This window comes from Quercus suber, unplaced genomic scaffold (assembly GCF_002906115.3).
Source record: "Quercus suber isolate HL8 unplaced genomic scaffold, Cork oak 2.0 scaffold_571, whole genome shotgun sequence".
Lineage (NCBI taxonomy): Eukaryota > Viridiplantae > Streptophyta > Magnoliopsida > Fagales > Fagaceae > Quercus > Quercus suber.
In genome coordinates, this window is record NW_027070016.1 from 398043 (window position 1) to 412671 (window position 14629).

Consider the following 14629-nt stretch of genomic DNA (forward strand, 5'->3'; position numbering starts at 1 on the left):
GTAGGATTATAGGAAGAAACTAAAAAGAAGCCCTTTCTTTAGATTAGTTATTTTGTTTATTGAGTGGTCTCTAACGGTCTAAACTATACACTTTTAATTATTATTATTATTATTATTATTATTATCTTTAGAATATATTTTAATTCTTAATTATAATTTATTTATTGAGACAATTGAAAATGGTATGACCCATTTGAAATGTTTTCAAGTTCTGTTGACTAGGGGGAAAGGAAATTTACCATAGAGTGGACATACACTATGAAATTTCTGATTTAGTTGAACATTAATTGGACATTACGTTATCTTATGGCCCATCTATAACCAGGGACAGACCCAAGAATTTAAGCTACTGGACGCCAGAGTTTAAAAAAAAAAAAAAAACTCCAAATAGGCATCTATATAGTATTAAAAAATTATAAATACACAAAATTGTTTTTCCTAAATACGTGAAGATGCAATCATCTACCAAAAAAAACAAAATAATTTTTTTTTTTTTTTAAATACTAGGTGTAGGGACAGGTTTTCGGCTTCTAAGCCCAAGTGATGAATGGGTTAAGGCTCAAAAAGCCCCACACAATGAATTTGTAGAAAGTTGGCTTAAAAACTAGGCCTCAATAAATCAAGCAACGCACACAATGGGTCAACGGTAGGGACTAGATGGGACAGAAAGGAGCTCCCAGGATAAGAACTACACGTGTACAAAGGAAACAAGAGAAGAAACGAAGTATATAATGTAGAAACGAAGAAAACAGAGGGGGATTCTGACCAGAAAAAGAAAAAGGAAAAAGAGAGAGAGAAGAACAGACCAATTGAAAGAGGGCCGAGGAGAGTTTTTCCTCATAGAGCGAATCAATAGTATCCCTTATTACTTGATGAGTAGAACCCTTCCTGAAAAATAGTACTAGTTCTTGAGCCCATACTCTATAAATTTATTGTTTGGGCTTATTGGGCTGAAAACCCAACACTCAATTCAAATTGAGTCCTTACAATATATATATATATATATAATTTTTAAAAGAAATTGTGATTAGTAGCCATGTTTATGACCTTGGTAAACTATTTAAAATATGAAAAAACTTAGGTATTTATTCTTTAGGTTTATTTTTTAAGATTCAGTAATGTGACTACTTAATTAAAAAATAAACTTCCATCTTGTGTTAAAAAATTGACATGGCAAAATTTTAACAAGAGGATCTAAAGAACAACATCTAAGTGCTGTACATAAATCTTGATCTTTAAAATAAGATTTAATAAAGTTACTATCAATTTTATTACACAACTCATAAAATGACTATAAAATTGATTGGAATCGCTTTTTTTTTTTTTTTTTAAGGAGTATGTAGGTAAATAATTCTAATGTCCAAGCACCACAAGAGATGTTGGAACCATTGTGAGATATACATTTAACCCCAATATTATAAAAAAAAAAATAAATTATTTTCTTGTGATTAGTGATATATTAGGTTATAAAGCTTTATATAATAAAATTAGTAGTATTCCATTCATAGTTGATTCACTATATATTTTGATGTATGCATCAAAGACATGCGACTCGGCTATTCAATTGCGGGAGAAAGGTCAGGTGGTGCTGCGCGATGTCCCTCTGAAGCATTTAGGGTCAGTCCATCTTGAGAAAGGAGTCGTCGATTCCCATTTTGAGGTAAACTCCCTTAATTGCATCTATGCTATCATGGGAAATTAGTTTCAGGTTTACATTTATATTACTTTTTTTTAGAAGAACATTTATATTACTAATTTCAAACATGGTATTTTAGTAAAGATATAGAAGAACATGTAGGTACATTTACATTGTGTAGTATTTGATTTTCTGATGATTTAGGTGGTGAAAGAAGCGCTACTAGGAACAATCAAAGAGGCAGTTGGAGAGAATTGGAGTGATGAGATGGGCGGAGCCTGGGGTGAAGCCTACGATCAGTTGGCTGCAACCATCAAGACTCAGATGGAAGAAGAAGCTGCTCAGCCTCAGTTATCTTCAAATTAACTTTTCTATGTATATATATACTAGTGGCATTTGCACGTATTATGCGTATTTTCCACACCGTTGCAAAAGATAATTTGAAGACTTTTAACTCCCATGTGTCACTGTTCATTAGTTTCCAATTGATTTTAGAGAAAAATTAATGGTTGTGTAATTTATGCTTGAGTTATGTTATGAAGTGTCATACATAAAGAAATAAAATATAATAATAAAGAAGTGTTATAATTCAAAATATAACAAGTGAGCATAATGGAAAAGGATTGATCCTCTCTATTTGATGAGAGGGGTTATTTCATTTTTCAAATTAAAAATCTAAAGATATGTTCAATAAAATTTTAAATAATATGATACTTGTAGGAGCAGGTTTTTGGCTCCTAAGCTCAAATGATAAATGGGTTAAGGCCCAAAGAGCCCTACATAATGAATTTGTAGAGAGTGGACTTAAAAACTAAGCCTTAATGAATTAGTCAATGCACTCAATGGATCAGGGATATTAAGATAGCAAAGAAAGACAAGTTTAGAGCATGAAAATTCTTCCTCGGCAAAGTCTGAGGATAATGATTCTTGAATTTAGTTCTTTTGAACTTGGATATAATTTCAACTCTTGTTGTTAGAATGTGTTCTCTACAGATTTTTCCGATCCCCTCTCCCTAGGGGGTCTCTTATATTATATAGCTCATTTTAGATGATCTTGGTCCTCCATTTGTTGATCGTCCAAGCTACTACTTGAGTGTCTGTCCTATCAGACACCTTCTCAATCCCCTTATGAGTTGAGGAAGCCAAGACAGCACTGTTCAGAGGTCTTCTCTACATAAATGCAGCTAGGAGATTTGGTGGGATGCATAAAATGTGGTAGTAGCCACCATCCCTTCAGTCATGTCAAGGTTAACCCCCTCCCCAAAACTCTGTCTCTACAGTATGACCTCCTTTGGTAACGTGTTATTGACGTGGCCTTATTGTCCGAGCGTGTAGCCTCCTCAGCACAATAATGGACTCCTTGACCATGGATACGACATGTGGCACAAATACCTTATTTAAATTCTTGTGCCCCACAATAGACCCTCAAAACTCCAATTTTTTATTCTTATCCGAGGAGAAAAATGGGGTTTTGACTTTGGAACATTAATTTCACACGTTTCTTTGATTTTCACACGTGACAGCGTCACTTTGAGTGTCCTGCAACCATTCTGTTGCTTAGGAGTCCGCAATGTCTCATTAAATGCTCCAGGTGGTGATTTGTTCCCCACATCCTACGTTGAGATGGAGATCTTACGGTTGATGTTTCTCCTCAAATTTTGGGTGGGATAACTCTCATCCAATTCCCCCCCTTATATAAGGCGCCTAGGGGGTTCATTTTCTCCTACTTTACAAATCTTCGAACTCCCAAGATTTCCTAAACTCTCAAGCTTTTAAGACTTCCAAAATCTTTAAACCTTTAAGAAGCCCCCGAAGTAACCCTCATCCTTATTTTAGTAAGTTTTCACGTTCCTAGGCTCTTTTATTCCTGGCCAGTCTCCTCAGCCTTCTACTCTTTACTCCTTTTTCAAAATTATTTCCTTCACTTCCCTTTAGTTTGCTTAGATGGGTAGGTTCCCTCACCACGTAGATTCTTCCACTAGTATGGAGGGATTTAGGGCTATGTACCACATTTCCTAGGGAGTTTCCCTAAGGTAGTGTGCTCCAGGTCAATGGCTTACTCACAAAAGGAAAAGGGAGGTCGTCATTCCCATGATTGCCTTCATAAAAGGGGAAATAACATTTTCCATGGGTATTGTAACTAGGGACTATCTGATTGCCCATAGGCTATGCCCCCACCAATGCGCGCCTAACCTGTTTAGGGTCTTGGGTAGTGGGGACGTTCTTAATGAGCAAATGGGGCTAAACCTCACCTAGCACAATGTCGTATGAATGTATGAGTGCCACTTGCTCGCAGACTCAAGGTATTACCTTAAGTCTAGATTCTTTGTTGTTAGGCTTGTCTCGTGCCTCCACAAATTCAACAAGGGTATAAAGGATGACTTTCTGATAGTCTCAGGTGAATGGCATGACGGTCTTCACTGCCCAGTCCAGGAGGGAGAGCCAGGTGGGATACCTTAGGTTTAGTTTTTTTATTTTTATTTTTATTTTTATTTATTTATTTTTTTTAACATAGGCATTAGCTCTGTAGTTTTGTTGCTTTCTCCTTTCCTTTAGCACTTCATTTATTTCTGATGGATGGCTTCATTATTCTGACTGAGGTTTTGCTTCTTGGATGCTTTTGTAGATAAAAGACACATAGCTCCTAACCTCAACCTCGTCAACATCTCGGACCTTAACAAGGTGCTGAGATTTAAAGTGTTTGTGAGTGAAGACAGGCAATTGAGAGCTGTCCACCTCATCCTTAACTTCGAGCCCTTATCAGACAAGTTTTAGGACATAGGCCACACGATAAGAGCAGGCGATCCTCGGCTAGCTCGGATAGACGTCTTAGTGCTTGGTTTTCTAGCCTGAGAAGATATCGTGCCGGTTAAGTTGCCCCCCGGTTGTTCTCCCCGCGAAGCTACATTCTTAAGAGAAGAGACAACTTCATCGCAATTGTCACTTGAGGCGGAGATAGACCAATTTCGTCTTGAGGAAGAAGGAGAGGAGCAAGAAAAGCCCATGATTCAGGTCTCAGACTCAGATGGGAGCTTGATAGGTCCTCCATTGTTTGTTTCCCCAAGCTCATAGTTGCCTGAATGGACAATAGTTCAGAGGAGGAAGAAGAAATGGCCTTGAACAGTAAGAAAGGCTTGAATGAGCTTCTTGCGGATAGGGCTGAGGGGCTGGCGCAGAAGGACACCTCAGGGTCCCAACCTTTTCCTGCTCTTCCCCCTTTCCTCCTCCCATAATTAACTTGCTCCCTATGCCCAACCTGAAGAAGAAGAGGAAGGAGAAGGAGGTAGCCGAGGAGGGGGAGGTGGTCCACTAAAAGGAGCCGAAGCAGCAAAAGACGGCCAAGGGCCAAGGGCGGGGCTCCTCGGTCGAGAGCAGGATGGACTAGCACGTGGCTGAGGTGCGCCACCAAAACCCCGCATGGGACCCTTGGCTGGAGATGGACGGGGTGGCCATTCCATGGAACTTCACCATCAGGGAGTTCAAGTGGCCATTCCATGGAACTCCACCATCAGGGAGTTCAAGAAAGGGCATGCCTACTACTTGGTGGAGGACCTGAAGCAACCTTTCCTCCTACTAAAGGATATGGCTAATTTGAAGAACATGAGGCAGCCATACCTCTTTTTATCCTTGAAGAGGGATCTAGCCCTAATAAGTTCCTCGACATGCCTTGCTAACATCATGTTGGGTTATCTCTCCCCCACCCTCCCCTGCCCTTTTATTTATTTATTTATTTTTATAATGTGCTTGTCTCTTGTCTCTATGCAGGCCATCCAAGAGGTGTTCACAGCAGAGGAATAGGTGAAGGACGCCTAAAACGAGGCTAGGGTCGAGGCTAACCTTCGCGCCAAGACCAACAAGGCCCTGGGCGCCGCTGAGCAAAAGAATAAGGAGCTCATGGCGAAGCTGACAGCTGAGGAGAGGGAGTAAAGAGCGTTGAGGCCGACTTGAAGAATGCCCAAGACCAAGCTGAGGAGTAGCACAAAAGGCTTCCCTATATTGAAATTGAGCTTGCCACGGCCAGACAGAAGGTTTTAGAGCTAAAGGCAGATTTAGAGAAGGCTAAGGAAACTGTTCGGACGGCTAAGAAAGCTGCAGAGGATACAACCTCAGGGTGCAGGAGACTGAGGTTTGTCTGGCGGATGAGCTGGCTAAAATCTATAGGGATTATTGCCAAGAAGTATGGGTTGAAGCACTCAACCTGGTAGGAGTCCCTGCTACTTTGGAATGGAGGAAGGCTGAGAACATCTATTACCCTGTAGACATTCCAGAAGTTCTAGCTGCACTCCCTTCTCCCGCTACCCTTGCACCAATCTCCTCTGAGCAGCCCTCCATCACCCAGGCCTCTCTTCCTCTAGTTGGGGTCTCCAAAGGGCCTGGCAAGGCTAGTGACCAAGGCTAGGGGGTTGAGGTGGCTAAGGGTAAAGGGGCTGGCCAGGGTGGTTCTCGGCCAGAGGACAAGGGTAAAGGCAAGGAGGTTAAGCCCCTACCAGAGGCCAAGGGTCCAGCAGCTACCCTTAAGCTTAAAGACACCGCTCTCAAGGCCAAGGATGCTGTTCCTAAAGCAAAGGAGGCTGATCTTCAATCCAAGGAAGCTGATCCCAAGGCCCCTAATCCTCCTGTCTCCCAGCCAGGCAGCAAAGAAAACCCTCATCTAGCCAAGGTGCAGCTTTAGGATCTTTTCCTTTTACTTATTGTTATTTTTTTTTTCTTTTTCTTTGTATGTAATTTTCATTTGTTATGGCAGTTTGTCCTTGTTCATAATGTACTTCTCTTTTGTTCAATGAAAAGATGTCAACTTTTGCTTTATGAGTCTTTATCTTTCTTGCAATACTTATCTTTGGTTGGCTATAGTCATTGCTTCGCCTTTTGCTGAGGCTTTTAGGTTGATGATGCTTTCAAGAGTGAACACCCGCACTTTAATAAAAGTGAGTAGTAATAATATGTTGTTGGCTTAAATAAATTAAACCTATGTAAATGGTGAGAAAAAATGACTGTGTGCTGGTATTGAAAACTGTGTAATCAACAGGGAGGTCTAAGTCTTTAGAGATAAACAAAACACTTAGTAGGAAAAAGGATAAGCAAGTGTTAATTTATCCAAGGCGTATGATCCGAGGAACCAGACATAACTCAAGTTCTGCTCAACACTTAAAAAAATAATGGGGAGTGTTAACTTACCCAAGGCATGTGGTCTGAGGAACCATGCATAATCAAGGTTCTATTTAATACTTAAGCAAATAACCAATAATATTAATTTACCTAAGATATATGGTCCAGGCATAACCAAAGTTTTGTTTAATATTCAAACAAGTAATAGACAGTATTAATTTACCCAAGGCACGTAGTCTGAGGAGCCAAGCATAACCAATGTTCTATTTAACACTTAAGCAAATAATGGAGAGTGTTAATTTACCCAAGGCATGTGGTCTGAGGAACCATGCATACTAAGGTTATGTTTAACACTTAATCAAATAACCAAGAATATTAATTTATCCAAGGTATATGGTCCGAGTAACCAGACATAACCAAGGTTCTGTTTAATATTCAAACAAGTAATAGAGAGTGTTACTTTACCTAAGGCATGTGGTCTAAGGAGCCAGTCATAACCAATGTTCTGTTTAACACTTAAGCAAATAATGGAGAGTGTTAATTTACTCAAGGCATGTGGTCTGAGGAACCATGCATAACCAATGTTTTGTTTAACATTTAAGCAACTAACTAAGAATATTAATTTACCTAAAGTATGTAATCCGAGGAGCCAGGCATAACCAATGTTTTGCTTAATATTCAAACAAGTAATAGAGAGTGTTAATTTACCCAAGGCATGTGGTTTGAGGAGTTAGGCATAACCAAGGTTTTGTTTAACACTTAAGCAAATAATGGAGAATGTTAATTTACTCAAGGCATGTGGTTTGAGGAACCATGCATAACCAATGTTCTGTTTAACACTAAAGCAAATAACCAAGAATATTAATTTACCCAAAGTATGTGGTTCGAGGAGCCAGGTATAACCAAGGTTTTATTTAATATTCAAACAAGTAATTAACGCAACACATAATGTCATAAATGAAAACATGGCAGAGATGCCTTTCATTAATAATAGTACATTCACAGGTTATTTACATTCCAAGCTCGTGGTATAACTTTTTCGTCTAGATCTTCTAGGAAGTATGCTCTTATGCCTACTACCGAGGTAATACGGTATGGCCCTTCCTAATTAGGCCCTAACTTCCCCCATGCTGGGTTTTTTGTTGTACCCACAATCTTTCTCAATAACAAGTCCCTAGGGGCCAATGGTCTTAACTTTACATTTGAATCATACCTCTGTTTAAGCCTCTACTGATAGTATGCTAATTGAACCATAGCATTTTCTCTCCTCTCCTCGATTAGATCTAGGCTTTTTTCTAGTAGGTGGCCATTGTTGTCTAGAGCGAACAAGCCAGTCCTCAGCGTTGGGAATCCAATCTCTAGAGGAATCACAACCTCAGCCCTGTAAGTCATTGAAAAGGGCGTCTCTCCCGTTGACCTAAGAGGGGTAGTCCAATATGTCTAGAGAACATGTGGAAGCTTATCTACCCATTTGCCCTTTGTATCATCCAACCTCTTCTTGAGTTTATTCACTATAACCTTATTGATAGCCTTAGCCTACCCATTCTCCTGGGGGTAAGCTAGAATGCAATACCTATTTGTGATACCGAATCCACAAAAGTACCTTCTGAAAGCCTTGCCATCAAACTGAAGTTCGTTGTCCAAGATGAGGGTATAAGGGATCCCAAATCGAGTGACAATGTTCTTCCACCCAAACCTTTTGGCATCTATATCTCTAATGTTTGCCAGTGTCTCAGTTTCAACCCATTTGGTAAAATAATTAATACCGACCAAAAGCCATCTCCTATTTCCCACTGTTTTAGGGAAAGGCCCCGTAATGTCCAACCCTCACTAAGCAAAAGGCCATGGGCTAGACAGAGGATTAAGAATGCCTCCTAGTTGATGAATGTTAGGAGCAAATCTCTGACATTGGTTACACTTCTTCATGTACTCCTGTACTTCTCTTTGCATCTTGGTCAACTAATATCCCTAAGTAAAGGCCCGATGAGACAAGGATCTGCCTAATGTATGGCTCCCACAAATCCCTTTGTGTAACTCTTCTAGGAGTAGCTCTACTACTTTAGGATGGATACACAGCTAATATGACCTCGAAAAAGAGCACTTATATAGCTTTTGGTCCTCGAACAGCCAAAGTCAAGAAGCCTTTCTTTGTACTTTGTCAGCCTCCCCTTTCTCCTCGGGCAAGATGTCATCCCTAAGGAATAGGACAATAGGATCCATCCAACTAGGTCCCACCCTAAGTTGATGAATCAAGTGGAAGCCTACGATGGATCGAGGGACCCCCTTGACCACCTGGAATCATTTAAAACCCTTATGCATCTACAAGGGGTTCTGAATGAGATCATGTGCAGAGCCTTCCCCACCATTCTTAAAGGACCAGCTTGAGTATGGTTCAACAAGATAACTCTCAATACTGTCTCAACCTTCAAGGAGTTAAGTGGGCTTTTCGTCACATATTTCATTGGAGGTCAGCGATACAAGAGGTCCTCAACAAGCCTCCTAAACATCAAGCAGTGAGATGACTAGAGCTTGAGGTCCTATGTCACTCGATTCAACAAGGAGGCACTACTAATCGATGAAGCCGATGATAAGGTCTTGGTCATTGCCTTCACCAACGGACTCTAATCCAGGAAGTTCCTATTCTTGGTTTACAAGAATGGCCCGAAGACCATGGCTGACATGTTGTACCAAGCCACGAAGTATATGAATGTTGAGGATGCCATGATTGCCAGAGGGGGCGAACTGAAGAGTCAAGAGAAGCATGACGATCCCCATCTGGAGAAAGGAAGGAAGGTAGCCAGAATAGGCAATAGAAGGGACGAACGAAGGTCAAGGCCCCCACTAGGACGAATGGCCAACTTCACTCCACTTAACGCCTCACTCGATCAAGTCCTGATGCAGATCAGGGACGACCTTACTTTGGCATGGCCCGATAAGCTAAAGGGCGACCTAAACAAAAGACCAAGGAATAATTACTACCGCTTCCACCACGACCATGGGCACAACACCACCAATTGCTATGACCTGAAGCAACAGATAGAAGCCTTCATTAGACAAGGAAAACTGCAATGGTTCATAGGGCGAGAAAGGGTAAGAGAAAACCCACCAAAGGACCAAGAGCCAAATCAACGGGTTGAAGAGTAACCCAGGGCACCATGATCGTCGGGGGAGGCACAACGATCTGATCCTCGAGGAAATCAAGGAAGACATATCTACGGATGGTGCAAAATGTCCAACTCACTAGTCATCTGACCAAGCTTTCTCGAATGGACAATTGGGTGATCAGCTTTACTGAGAAGGATGCCCGACGGGTCCATCACCCACATGACGATGCCTTGGTAATCAATCTAACCATTGCGAAGTTCAATATTTAATGGGTCCTAGTGGACAATAGAAGCTTAGCCGACACCACTAGACACCCCTTTGGTGGGCTTCGATGGAATAAAGGTCATGCCCGTTGGATTCGTTACGTTACCAGTCATCATCGGCACCTATCCTTAGCAAATCACAAAGGATGTCACTTTCTTGGTAATATATTGTTCATCAGCTTACAATGCCATCATAAGGCGACCAACGCTCAATGCATGGAAGGCAGCTACATCCACATATCACCTACTACTAATATTCCCAACAGAGTATGGGATAGGAGAGGCTCGAAGGGATCAAGTGGCAGCCCGGGAATGCTATGTAGCCATGCTGGAGATGGACGAACAAGTGACCACCATGAACATTGAAGAGTGACGAGTAAATGTAGAACCGACGGGGGGATTAGAGACCATCTCCCTGGACAAAGGACACCCGGATTGGGTAACTCACATCGACACACAAGCCAGCCCTTCAATTCGGGATGGGCTAATCCTTTTCCTAAGGAACAACCTAGACATCTTTGCTAGGATCCATAAAGATATGTATAGGGTCGACACGAGCATCATGGTCCACCAGCTTAATGTTTCCCTATCCTTTCTGCCCATTCGCCAAAGAAACGGGTCTTCACTTAAGAAAGGGACAATGCCATAGCCAAAGAGTTTCGTAAGCTGTTAGACACAGACTTCATCAGAGAGGTTTACTACCCTGAATGGTTGGGCAATGTGGTCATGGTCAAGAAAGCAAATGGAAAGTGGAGAATGTGCATGGACTTCACTTACCTAAATAAAGCTTGTCCAAAGGATAGCTACCTCCTCCCACGAATCAACCTCCTTGTGGATTCAACAGCTGAGCACCATTTGTTAAGCTTCATGGATGCTTTCTCCGGTTACAACCAGATCAAGTTTGAGGAGTCGAACCAAGAGAAGACATCGTTCGTCACTAGCCAAGGCCTTTTTTGCTATAAGGTCATGTCCTTCGGATTAAAGAATGCGGGGGCAACATACCAAAGGCTTATGAACAAAATGTTCATCTAGCAGATCGAACAGAACGTTGAGGTATGCATAGACAACATGTTGGTGAAAAGCAAAAAAGAGGACCATCACCTGAACGATCTTAGAGAGACGTTTGAAACTCTTCACCTTTACGAAATGAAGCTTAATCCCAACAAATGTGTCTTCGGGGTATCATCAGGATAGTTTCTTGGCTTCATGGTGTCCCAACGTGGCGTCGAATCTAACCCTGATAAGACCCAAGCAATCATAGAGATGAACCCCCCGAAGAACGTCAAAGAGGTACAAAGCCAAAACGGAAAAGTTGTGGCACTTAACAGATTTGTCTCACGGGCAACGGACAAATGCTTGCCATTCTTTAAAATTATGAAGCAAGCATTTGAATGGAGCGACAAATGTCAGAACGCATTTGAAGAGTTAAAAGCATACCTAGCGTCCCCACCACTCCTAAGTCCATCCAAACCCAATGAAGAACTCTTCCTGTACCTGACCGTATCCCCTATGGCCGTTAGTTTAGCCCTGATTCGAGAAGAAGTCTGTGTACAATTGCCTGTGTACTACACCAGCTGAGCATTAAAAGGAGCAGAAGAAAGATATCCCCCCATGCAAAAGTTATCTTTCACTCTGATCACAACAGTCCGCAAGCTCAGGCCATACTTCCAAGCCCATACCATAGTAGTTCAAATGGACAAGCCTTTTCAGAAGACAATGGATAATCCAGAAGCCACCAGATGATTGGTACTATGGGCGATAAAGCTGAGCGAATTCGACATATAGTATCGCCCGAGGACTGCAATCAAGGCCTAAGCCTTAGCTAACTTCATCGCAAAATTCACGACAGGTGAGACCGACGATTGAGGGCCAACCCCTTGGAAGGTTCAAACGGACAAATCGTCTAATGAATGGGCTGGAGGGATCGAAGTGGTCCTTCAATCCCCTAAAGGGGATATCGTCGAATGCACCGTCAGACTCTAATTCCCAACTACTAATAATGAGGCTGAATACGAAGCCATTCTCATAGGCCTTGATCTGGCCAAAGCGATTAGGGCCTCATCAGTCGTCCTTCATAGCGACTCCCAGGTTGTCATTGGGCATATCAATGGGGATTACGACGCCAAGGGTGAATGAATGAAAAAGTATCTTGAACTTATTAGGAGGCGGATAAATCTAATCTTTGAGGTAAAATTCTTACAAGTCCCAAAAGGAGAAAACGAACATGCTGACCGATTGGCTAAAGCTGCATCTGCAGAAGACATTACAATTAACCAACAGATCCTATCCTTCGTTTAGCAGTTCCTTCCATTGAGGAGTAAGAGATACAGATGATTCCAAGGGGCACTGACTGGACTATTCCAATTGTCGCTTATCTTAAGAACAGGACACTTCCTAAAGATCGAGATGAATCCTGACAATTAAAAGTTCGGGCAGCACGCTTCGTGCTGATAGCAGATGTACTATACAAGAGAGGTTTCTCCCCACCATACCTAAGGTGTTTGATCCTCGACGAAGCAGACTACATCATGAAGGAAGTCCATGAAGGGATGTGTGGAAACCACCACTCAAGAGCACAATCATTGGTCCATAAGCTCATATGAGCGGGGTACTATTGGCCTACAATGCAGAAGGATACCCAATCCTATGTAAAAGCATGTGAAAAGTGCCAACGCTTTAGGAATGTTGCAAGGCAACCGTTCAAACCACTCACCCCGATGAACACCCTTTGGCCTTTCACTCAATGGAGATTGGACATCATAGGACCCTTTCCGATGGTGATGCAACAACTCAAGTTCCTAGTTGTGGGGATTGACTACTTCAGCAAATGGGTAGAGGTAGAACCAGTGGCAACCATCACAGAGAAGAATGTCCGTAGCTTCATCTGGAAGAGTATCATCTACCGATTTAGGATCCTTAGGGTTCTCGTCTCTAACAATGGCACACAGTTCAATAACGATGTGTTCAGAGACTTTTGCAATCAATTAGGGATCAAAAACCACAACTTTTCACCCACACATCCACAAGCCAATGGGTAAGTTGAGGTTACAAACCAATCCTTGCTCAAAATGATCAAGACTCGACTGGAGGGGGCAAAAGGGATATGGTTGGGCAAGCTACCAAGCGTCTTATAGGCATATAAAACAACCGCTCAGATACTCACAGGAGAAACGCTGTTCCGTATAGCATTTGGGTGCGAGGTTGTCATCCCCACAGAAGTGGGAATAGCATGCTACAGGATAGCCCACCATGACGAAGGGAAAAACGAAAAAGGGATCTGCCTACACTTGGATCTACTAGACCAGGTAAGGGTGGCCGCTAAACAACAAATGACCTGATACCAAGACCTCATGGCCAAACACTATAATTCCAAGGTAAAGCCTCAACACTTCAAAATCGAGGACCTTGTCCTCAGGAAAGTGACCACGACCACCAAAGATCCCACACAAGGGAAGTTAGGAAGGGTACCAACTACTTGGAGACCCTTGATGGACAAATGCTACACCATTCTTAGAATACTAACTACCTCAGTAGTACACTAGCAGCAACTTATGTTATCGCTTATGTTATCACTTTCCTTTTTGTCTAAGTAGTTGACAGACTAGCTTTTTGGCTGATCAGATAGCAAGTTATCAACATTTTTATTCAGTTATTTTTAAAGGAAATTATTATTATCTACAAATGAGGAAAGGCTTATAAAAACTAAAGCCCTATTTCAAGGGTAGACAGGCGATCAAGGATGCCCTCGTGCACTTGATCAAAACCTAAGTCCCATCTAAGGGATGGACAGACGATTAAGGATGCCCTCGTGCACTTGACCAAGTCCTAAGTCCTACCTAGGATTAGACGTTAGCATACTCAATCTTTGCCAAAATCCAAAAGGGGGTAACCTAACGGCTGGGGGGGGGGGGGCAGAAGGTGTTAGATGAGATGACTGACAAATCATCAGACTTAAGTAGCCAATAAAGAAATAAAAATTGCTAAACTGATGGTTCCACAATAAACTATGGTAAACCGATGACTCAATAATGGACTATGGTGAACCAATGATTCAACAAAAATTGTTGTAAACTGACGATTCAAAAGTCAAAGTAAACCGATGAACATCAACATTTAGGCAAAATATGTTATAAAGGGTTAAAGTATGAGATGTCAGCCAAAAACAAGGGGCAAAGATAAAGTTAATGCCCAAAACAAGGGGTCATCATTGTTCTTAACTTACAAACAAAATCTGATAAAAAAAGGAATACAAGGAAAAATTTCTTTTAAGGACTAATAGGAGGATCGTCACTTTGCACTAGAGGGTTCACGGGATCGTCAATCACCCTACCTGGCCCGTCTGTCACTACCACCTCTTCGTTAGTCTCCACATCCTCTAAAGTTAGCTCAACAGCAGGAGTTGTCAGGGCAGTAAGCCTAATATGGATTTAGGAGAAGTCCAGGTCTGGGAATATAAGGACAGCCTGTTTTTGAAAGTCCTCAAAACCGTCCCCATAGTAGCCCCCCATTTCATTGAAGT

At 41.8% G+C, this 14629-nt stretch overlaps 1 non-coding gene across 1 annotated transcript; it reads left to right on the forward strand.

The window, feature by feature from the left end:
* The first annotated feature begins 1396 nt into the window (after window positions 1-1396).
* LOC111988671 (uncharacterized) lies at window positions 1397-2142 on the forward strand. Its single transcript, XR_010625388.1, has 2 exons — window positions 1397-1660; window positions 1841-2142. It is a non-coding gene; the product is annotated as an uncharacterized LOC111988671 (transcript).
* Window positions 2143-14629: the final 12487 nt, after the last annotated feature.